Source organism: Bidens hawaiensis, unplaced genomic scaffold, assembly GCF_021521415.1.
Source record: "Bidens hawaiensis isolate Kalapana, Puna unplaced genomic scaffold, B.hawaiensis_p1.1 tig00006635_1, whole genome shotgun sequence".
Taxonomy (NCBI): domain Eukaryota; kingdom Viridiplantae; phylum Streptophyta; class Magnoliopsida; order Asterales; family Asteraceae; genus Bidens; species Bidens hawaiensis.
Genome location: NW_027491449.1, coordinates 211,051 through 222,148, shown reverse-complemented (window position 1 = coordinate 222,148; position 11,098 = coordinate 211,051).

Here is an 11,098-nt window from a genome sequence, read left to right as displayed (position 1 = left end):
TCATCACTATACTAAAACTAGAGAAAACAGTTACTCAGTAAAAATAAAAGCTAGTGAAAAGGATATCAGAAGTCTTAAAGCCAGTCTAGCTGAAAAAATACAAGTAATGGATCTTAGTTATGAAGTGTTAGAAGAAAAAACCAAACTAATTGTTGAAAAAGATAAACAAATAGCTGATTACCAGGTAAAAGTGGTGGAACTAAACAGAAAAATTGAACAATTTAGAAATTCTTCAGCAATGCTAGATCACATCATAAGTGTTCAACGTTCCCCGGTTAACAAAGGGGGAATTGGATTTTCTGAAGTTCCACCACCGTATAACAATAACTATACTTATAATCCTAGTAATCAGCAATCTGCTAATGTTGAGATTAGTCAGACAGTTCCAGTCAAAATTTCGACTAAAGAACCTGAAGTTGATAAGGGGGAAACGAGTAAGTCAATTTCAAATGTTGAGATTTCTGTCCCTAGCTCTGTCTCATCAAATTCGGACAAGTCATCCGAATCGGGTGAGATAAAAGAAGAGGTAGTGTTACTAAAACGTGGGGAAGAATATAAGCCCGATGAAAAGAATTCCTCCCTAAACCCGTTCGTCCCACCATATGTTAGACAAACGGGTAGTAATGCAACCTCGACATCTGCAACAACTGTTGAGACGAAAGTTCAAAACAGAAGTTGTTTCAGATGCAATCAAGTAGGACACCTTATTGCGGACTGTCCTCTAAAATAGAGAAAATTTAGAGGTATGAAGCCTCCGAAAACTGAGAATAAAACGAATATTAATTATGATACTGGTAAGAATGCAAAAACACCAAATTTCAGACATTGGACTAATCCAAGATTTCAAAGAAATCGGTCTCATTTTTTCCCAGTTAACTACCAAACCAACAATTATAATTCTGTTAATTCACTAAGGTTTGGATGGCCTCATAGCCAGTCCTCTAGAAGGTTTCCTTTCAGAACTTACAGAAACTATCCTCAAACTGACTTTGGGCAACCAAAGTACTGGATGCCGGTCAACAGATTTAATCGACCCAAGACCAGTAGGTCTTGGGTCCCCAGATTTTAATCTATTTCTTTAATTGTGCAGGAACAGTCAAACAGGGTTGTAAACAATCTGTGGGTTGTTGACAGTGGCTGTTCCTGGCACATGACTGGTAACAAGAAATTGTTATGTGACTGGAAATCTGTTCAAGGAGGAAGGGTTAGTTTCGCTGGAGAGAGTGGAGGTAGAATCAGTGGTATTGGAACTGTGACTAATGGAAGAATGAAGTTAGAGAAGGTGAATTTTGTGGAAGAGTTGAAGCATAACTTGTTGAGTGTGTCTCAAATTTGTGACAAAGAATACACGGTGCATTTTACTAAAAATGAGGCAATCGTTCTTTATCCTGGTTTCAAGATACCAGAGGCCTGGGTGGTGATGAAAGCCCCAAGAGAAAAGAACACATATGTGATGGATATGAGGTCAACTGAGATAACAACAGAAGAGTCATGTCTTCTGTCAAAGGCAACTGAGTCAGAGTCAACAATCTGGAAGTCGGTCCGGTTCAGACTACTGGAATTCACAAAAATCACACACTGATGAACTCTCTTCAAATTTAGAAAACAATCTGGAAGTCGGTCCGGTTCAGACTACTGGAATTCACAAAAATCACCCTTTGGAGAACGTGATAGGTAATCTGTCTGACGGTATTCAAACAAGAAGAAGTTTGGATGAACACACATGTGTTTACGCAAGCATTAAAGACACGGGTATCATAAACGAATGCTTGCACACCTGCTTCATCAGCCAGATTGAACCGAAGAATTATCAAATGGCTCTAAAAGATAGCTCGTGGGTTGAAGCCATGCAAGAAGAATTAGCATAGTTTGGGAAGATGGAAGTATGGAAATTAGTTGAAAAACCACAGAATGTAAATGCTATCGGTACAAAGTGGGTTTTTAAATGTAAGAGAGATGAGAAAGGGATAATCATACGGAACAAGGCAAGACTGGTGGTAAAAGGGTTTAATCAGCAAGAAGGAATCGACTACAACGAAGTGTTTGCTCCTGTGGCAAGATTAGAGGCAATTCGACTATTTTTGGCATTTGCTGCACACAAAGAGATGAAAGTGTTCCAATTAGATGTGAAAAGTGCCTTTTTAAATGGTAAAGTCGATGAGGTGGTGTATGTTGAACAACCTCCGGAATTCCCTGACCCAAATTTTCCTGATCATGTGTACAAACTGAGTAAAGCTTTATATGGGCTACATCAGGCCCCTCGTGCCTGGTACGCAACCTTGTCCGATTACTTGCTTGAGAATGGGTTCGAAAGAGGAAAGATCGATAGCACGCTGTTTGTCAAGAGAAAAGGGGGAGATTATCTACTAGTTCAAGTCTATATGAACGACATCATTTTTGCTGCATCAAAAGTCGCCATGTGTTAGGAATTTGAAGCAGTCATGAAAAAGAGGTTTGAAATAAGCGCCATGGGCGAATTAACTTTCTTTTTGGGATTGCAGGTAGATCAGAAGAAAGATGGGATGTTTATTTATCAAACAAAATATGTCCATGATGTGCTCAAACGCTTCAAGATAGAAGATAGCACCCCATTTGATACTCCAATTTGCGTCAACCACAAACTGGGTACTGATTCCGACAGTGATGAAGACGTTGATCCCACCTAATATCGAGCAATCATAGGTTCTTTAATGTATCTAACTGCATCTAGACCTGATATTATGTTTGCAGTTTGTCTTTGTGCTCGTTTTCAGGCAAGCCCGAAGGAATCTCACATGAAGGGAGTGAAGAGAATATTGCGGTATCTCAAATGCAAGCCTAAGTTGGGATTGTGGTATACGAAAGGGGGAGAACTGGATTTGGTAGCTTACACAGATTCTGACTATGGAGGTTGCAATCAGAGCAGGAAGTCAACAACCGGTGGATGTCAGTTTCTGGGAGGAAGATTGGTGTCGTGGCAGAGCAAGAAGCAGATCTCAGTAGCCATTTCCACCTGCGAAGCAGAGTACATGGCAGCATCAAACTGCTGCTCCCAGGTTCTATGGATACAACAGCAATTGCTCGATTACGGTCTGAATTTCACTCAAACTCCTATTTGCATTGATAACACTGCTGCAATCTCAGTAACTAACAATCCCGTCAAACACAGCAAAACTAAACATATTGACATTCGTCATCATTTTATACGGGATTGTGCTGAGAAGAAATTAATTGTGCTTGAAAAGGTTGATTCTTTGGATAATTTCTCCGATCTTTTTACTAAAGCGTTTGACCGATCCCGTTTTTCAAAATCTTGTTGATCATAATGGGATGATCAATCCCGAGTAACCTTGTTTTTCGTTTTGATTAAAAAAAAACCATCAATATCGCTTAGAATTATGTCAGTTGCTTCAGTTTGAAGGACACATCTTCGGATATGTTTGGTCCTTACTTCTAGTAGTAGATTTTGAGGATAGCCATTAACCAGATGACTGAAAGTGACCGGGGCGGTTTATGATGGCTTTTTATTCTTTCGCTGAAAAATAGTCGTTCATACTTAGTTAGAATGACACATACTCGTATGTGGTCGGTCCAGCTGATCCATTGGATCTTCAGGATAGCCGGTTACCTGAAGGCTTTGACTTGATCGGGGCGATAGAATTTAAATTTTTTTTGCGGAGATGATATAATTTTTCAAGTCTACAATGTTTAAAAGAAAATTGATCCAACCATGGAAAGTGATAGAAAAACTATTTCTGTGTGCTTAACTGGTGAAGTTATTAGGCCTAAAAGAATCTAGAACAGCCATTGTATGTTATGGTAGCTTTCTATGGTGCGTAAAAGTAGAAGTGATACAAACTAAATCTCCTCGATTTAATGTGGAGAATCATTCTGAGTTGTGCATGTCTCCATATACATCTTTCCGAATGATAGGCTGAAAAGTGATTACCCAGCCATACACGAGCCCGTGAGTGTTCTGATTCCCGAGAAGATAGTGTCAAGTACTTGCAGTGATCCAGATTCGGGACTTGCAGTTGTCTATAATTTGAAGCTGTATTAATGTCTTTATTATTAAAAAAAAAAAAAAACATATATGTTGTTAAGCCTACTGAAGCTTATGTTGTTTCAAATATCAATAAAGAGGCAAGAAAAAGAACGGGAAGAAGACTCTAAAGATCGATGTGTGCTTACTGTTTAATCATACACTACGGGTCGAAGTCAACTCGGGGTGACTTGGGGAAAGCCAAATACGCTTTGAGAATAGATTGGAGGCATCACAAACTCTCATGTGATGTCCATCTAAAGTTTGAGCTTAATTGAACCTAATACGTATCACAGAATCGATGAAAACCATACTAAGTTTTATACCTGCTTACAACCTGTTTCTTTATGTCATAATATCGCTGAACATGGATCTATGTGACAGCCACTTAATTAGTATGATTCATGTTCGGATCTTTTCTAAAACCTGCAGGTTCTCGTCAAGACTGAAATTTGATCCCGTTTATTTAATTACTAAAATTTTTATTGCATATTTTATTTTATGGTTTAAAACTTGGTTACTTGGTTCTTAAAAGCCAGTTGCTTTTTGATCAAATTTATAAGGTCTTGTTTGTAAATTAAAATAGGCGAACTTACTGGTAAGGTAAAGGGGCGAGGTTGTTCAGGGGCGAAGTTGACAATAACTTCGCCCATGTAGTTTCAAAAGTATAAAAGATGTTACAGGGGTCAACTTGGTCAAATACTTTCCACCCTTCAACTCTCGGCGAACTTATAACCACACTTCTACCCTCGGCGAACTTAATCCTTGAATCGAACCTCATTATTATCTGTTTCTTGTCCGTGATCAAGGTGTGTAGGATCGGTTTAACCTGTAATTCATATTAATGGTGTTAATCAGAAGCCTTTGTGGTCTGATTTGTGACATAGTTTGAGCAATCCTTTAAACACTCGATAAACTATCTGTTTTTCCTGTGTTTGTAACCCATTTGGTCTTCTCGATCTCAATAGAACTATCCTTTCATGTTTTGATTCTCAAATACTTCAGACAACACCTTGATCGGATCATAATAATACGACGTTTCAGATTTAGGCGAAGTTAGGGTTTGTTCTCAGGCAAAGTTAGGGTTTAACTTCGCCTGCTCAAGCTTATTTTATTTATGAGTTCTGGTTTGTTCTCAGGCGAAGTTAGGGTTTAGGGCGAAGTTGTACTCAACTTCGCCATATGTCTAACTTCGCCTGCACATTAGACGTTATCATAACTTCGCTCATGGTAACAGGCGAAGTTATGATCTGCTATGTCAATGCTCTAACTTAAACTGTTTGCTGTGCAGATATGGCTGCCGTTGCAGGGGCTGGTGGTGCTGGTGGTGACGAAGGTGGTGACAACAACCGACAGTTTTTTCCGGGTCACAACATGTATATCACTTTGGATCCGGATGCTAGTGGTATCGACGACTATCGCGAGATCATATCCTTCCTCGTTCGCTCACGTATTTTTCACGCCATCACTACTACTCTCCCCATTTCTCTACCAAATATTGAAGACTTTTGGCAAACGGTAGAATATGACTGTAGAGTTGATCCTCCGGTTATGCGCGCTACAGTAAAAAATCAGGTGGTACAGTTCTCTGCGGATCAAATAAGGGTCGCTTTGTAGTTCGGGGTTGAAACTACAAATGATTCAACAGATTTTCCGGCTCCATTCAGAGATGGTGCATTTCTACGTATGGGTTATTCGGGTCCGTTGGGTGACACTCAAAGGAGAAAGGGATTTTTATTAGATCAGTGGCGTTTTCTGATGCACGTGATGATAGTGTGTATGTCTGGTCGTAAAGCTGGTACAGACGGTATGGGGGCAACGATGCAATCTGCAATGACAGCCCTGACTTACAACAAGCCATACAGCTTTAGTCAGATGGTGTTTTATGAAATTGATCGCCAGAGACGCGCGGTCGCCAGGGAAAGATTTTTAATGTACCCGAGATTTTTATAGATGATTCTGAATCATGTAGCCCATACGATGCCTCAACGACGTCCTATCCGTTATGTTGAGAGTGTAAATAAGAGAATCTTTGCGCAATGTAGGTCGTCAAGTGCTCGTAGCAAACCAGAGCTTCGTCCGCGGCATACTGCATTGTTTGGTTATTTAGTGATCCCTGCTTATATTGCTCCTCCAGGAGATGAATTTCGTGACCCGGCATCGCAACAGGCTAATGTTCCTCAACCACCTCCTGTGGTTCAACCACCACCTGTGGTACAGCAAGCACTGCCTGCTGATCCTGTTGCAGCTCCGGAAGAACATGTCGATCTTGAAGTCGCCTTTGGAGGGCAAGGGTTCTTTGACATGGAACAAATTGATCCAGATAATGAGGCTCGGGCCCCATTATCTGAGGCATCTGGTGTGCATGTCTCTATGGTCGCTACGTCTGTAGCAGATTCTGAGAGAACCGACTCTAATACCTCCACTGACGATATTGCTGAAGCACAACAGATTCTGGTCAGACAAGAAAGAATACATGGCAAGAGAAAGAAATACTCGGATGACAGTGAATCTGATTATGAGGAGGAGTTAGACAAGTTGGTACGAAGATCGAAGAAGGTCAGAACTGGTGAGAGTTCAGGAGTTGGTGAAAGCTCAAGGGTGGTTCGTTTCTCTCCACCCTCGTTATCTGGTATGACTATGGTTCCTGCTTCTGTGTCTGTGACAATACCGATTGTCTCAAGTGTTCCCGTGGTGACAACGTCATCATCATTTGGTATTCCACCAACCAAGTTTCAGTTTTCTGCTCCAGAGATAGTCTCCTTGCCACCTCCTACTGTCACTCCATCGGAGGTTGTTGCAAGATTTTTTGAGTCAACGTTGGTTGCTACTGCGGGGTTGCCTGTTTCAATACCACCCGCAGTTACTTTTCAGACTCCTTCTGATACTCCAGCTAGTTTGGGTATACCTCCACCTTATGCTCAAGACGTTTCTCACATGCATTTTGATTTTGATGCTACTTTGTCTGATTCTGAAAGGATAGCGGCTCTTGAACGGGTAGTTGCTGAACAGTCAAGAATCAATCTAATCCAGACTCAAGCTATCCAGCGACTTGTAGCCGAAAATCAGATCCAATCGTCCCTCCTTGTTGAACACGGTAGACTATTTGATGCTCTAAAACAGTTCTTAGCATCTCAGGGGGAGACGAGCTGCAAGGGAGACGAGTTGAGAACCAAGAAGAGACAAGATAGAGACGATGATCCCAATGCATCGAAAGATGCAGGTGGTGAGTTGCCAAGAACTGAACAAACTCTTGGTACTTCCACATCTCAGGGGGAATCAACGGGTACATCAGGTGGATCAGGTGGTGAAAATGTCGTGGTTGTTGATGATGAGGAAACGTTGGGTGATGACGATGATTTAACAGATGATGTGTTAACTATTGATGAGATTGAAAAGACAGGAGAACAGATTGTGATTGATAGTGAGATAGAAGAAGGTGATATTGTGGATGATAGTGTAGAACATGATATTCTAGACGTTGACAAGGTGAATGTGAGTCAAGATATGGATGTGTCAGATGAGTCTGAGTGGGAAGAACAGCCGAGATGGAAAGAAGGCTATGCTCAGTGGTTTGTTAAGACAAAGAAGCCAGCGGTTCCAACAATGTTCAAAAGGAGTTACAATATCAAAGGGTATACTGAGTCGAAGAAAGGTATTATTTGCTGGCTGTATGATGAGCAGTTAAAGTTATTTGTGATTAAACGCGTTAATGGGATTCAGTATCTTAAGAAGACTTTGAGATCGCTCAATACCTTGCCTGAGTGTGAGGTGAAGGATTTGGCTAAATTGGGATTGATTAATATGAGTGATGACAATATGGCTAGAATAATTGGGAAGATTGTGTGGAAAGAAACTGTGAAAGAGAAAAAGTTTGAGTTGTTAAAGCCTTAGAAAGGGAAGTTAGTTGAAGATAAGGAAAGAGGAATGCGAGCTGATGGCAAACCTTGGATGGTGATGAAATATAAGCCGATTCGGTGTTTAACAGAAGTGCCGATGAAGATAATGCCCAAGGATGTTTTAAAGAGTCTCAAGTGGTGGTATGTTGATAGTCAAACAGCTGAAGCTGTTATGGAAGTTGAAGACGAACAGGAGATTCTGAGAGTGTATGATCCCATGCACTTGGTAAATTTGTCTCAAGCTGATTTGCAGGTACTAAACGATAAGAAGATATTCTACATTCCTGCGTGGAAAGATGAAGCCAAGAAGTACCAGAGGGTGGTCTCTGTCTGTGTAAGACAGGGCGTTCATGCTTGAAGACGGGTGACACGAGATTTTTGGGATTACTAGACACGAAAATGAAGATAGAGATATGAAGCTACTGCCAAGGGGGAGTCTGTTGGTGCATAATGTCAGTAGTTCAGTATCTCGTGTTTTGTATGTGTCTGTAATCGTGTTAGATTGTTTGTTTTGGTATTGAATATTGTTTTACACAAGTTCGCCTGGGATGTAGGCGAACTTGGAGATAAGCGAAGTTATGACAACTTCGCCTAGTATGTTAGGCGAAGTTGTCGAGGTCTATTTAAACCTCACTTCGGCTTATTTCAAAAAGTAGGTTTTTACCGAACGTGTATTGGTGATTATTGATATCACGTATTGAAGTGTTGCAATACAATCGTGTTTATTAGTATTGTGACGTGTGTTTGTTTATCGGTTCAACGTATTATCTATCTTACGCTCGTATCGTATTACGTGGGGATTCCGCACCCTCGTGTTACGAGATACTCCTGTGTAGATCCGGCTGGGAACCTACAAAAAGAAATATATATGTATATATATATATGTGTGATTATTCTTTGTTATAAATATTATTTAAGTAATAATGAGTATTGTTAAATAATAAAGAAAAGAATGCGTTTCTTAAAAAAGAAGAAACGTAAGGTTTTACAAATAAACTTAAGGTTTATAATATTACTTTTTAACTAAAGGTTTTAAAGTAAAAGAGATTTTGAACTAAAGGTTTATCGAGGTAAAGTTTATAAAATAAGACTAAAGGTCTTAAGCCGGATTGTATATCCGACTAACAAAAGGTTATACTCGTACTATAGGTGCGAGATAGGAAAAGAGAAAGACCCTCGGACGGTGTTTGAAGCCGATCCCAATCAAAAGGTGAATACGCCCCGAACATTTAAACTTGTTTTCAAATGAGTCAAACTTGTTATGTGAAAAGGGTTTACATGAGACTACGTGTCTTTAAAACATTTATAAACAAGATTAAAAGCCTATCCCTCAGGTTGTCGTGCACGTTTGTCTGGATCCTTACATATGTGGTAGTACGCGGTGTGCGCATCGCACCACACCTGGTCGTAGTACGCTTTCATGCGGGGAGCACGACCTTGTGTATACGAACGGTACTTAACTAAGTTGAACGTTACGATGTTTGCTGGGGTACTTAGGTAGAGACTTGAGTTTGTAAATTGTATTATAACTATGTTATTCCTAAGCCAAGATGGGCCGAGTCTTGCGTAACCCTCAAGGAGTAACAAAGTAAAAGAAAATATTTTAGCGTCAGCATATTCACTAGCATTCGTTGCTGACGTATTTTCTAACATTTTGCAGGTGATCAGGATTAAGGCTTGAAGAACGAAGTGCTTAAAGAATCCGATGGCTCGGATATTTTGTTAAACTTAATTATTAATTAATGGTGGTTTTGTAAAACTATAAACAAGTAAACTTATATGAGACGCTCGTCTCATCTTTTGTAATGTAAATATTTATAACTTTAATCCTTATATTTTATAAAGTCTTCCGCATTAATCCGCAACTCTGATTTATTTACAATTATGGTACCAACTGTTGGTCGCACTCCTAGGCCTAAGATAGGTGTGTGACAATTACACATATTTATAATTCTCAATTCTTTATAAATTCTTCCTCATATAAAAATGATATTATCATAACAACTTTACACACTCAAAATTTAATTATAAGTTTTGTTTTCAAGATTATTCAATAATTATTTACGTGTTTCGCTATATCGAATTACCGCAATGCTCATTTCATTTATGATCCTTTTTTGTTTAAAGTAATACCATAATGACTTTGTAGACATGAAGTTTCATTTCGAATGTTGCTTCAAGATTTATTCATAACAATTTACGAATTTCATTATTTCACGTTGCCTCAATGTTCATGGGTTTTATGAATCCCTTTTTGGGATATTTCCATAACAACTTTATATACTCGATATTTCAGTATGAACTTTGTTTATTCCGGATTATTCGATAATGATTTATGCCATTCATTACCTCACATTACGCAAGTATCATTTCTTTTACGATTTATTTTCTATAAAAGCGATATCATCGCAACAACTTTACATACTTGAGATTTAATGTCTATATTCAAGATGTTTGTTAGCAATTCCACTGTTTCATTTTTATGCATTACTTCAAACCTCAATGTCACTACTATTTCGTTTCATTTAAAATGATATATCTATAACAACTCTACAGTTCGTTTTAGTTACAAATTCCGGCCATTCATGTTTGAAAATTATGCTTTGTCTAGCAAATCGTAATTTTATATGCACTGCAACGTGACCTCATTTACATATTTAAAGCGGCCCGCGAGTGGCTATCCACAAACGCTAGCGCTATTGGGGACTGGAACTATAATCATTATTATGTTAATGATACCTGATGGAATCCACATGTACATTTTTCACCTCTTTTCAATGTTTTATTAACTGCATGGTCTTTCATGTTTGATGCATGGTTATGCTACCTCATATAACTCTCCTCAACTTCATGACATTTAATCTTATTCTACAAAATTATTTTCGTAAATGTTTACGATCTCAAGTTTGTTTTTCTTCATAAAGAACATTATACGATTTTATATGATATACCCAGTTAGTTACCTCATTGTTTACCTGAGCCTCAAGTTTTCATCTGTCATATTCCTCATTTGTCGTGTCTATGTTAGTTGCCTCATTTATTGACCTCGATATTTACCTCTATGGTTTTCAATCTCAGGCTTCATTCGATGTTGTTACTCAATAACCTCATCTATTCGACCATCAATATTTATTTAACTGGTTTATTATATTAACCACAAGAGTTATTAGGTGATAAT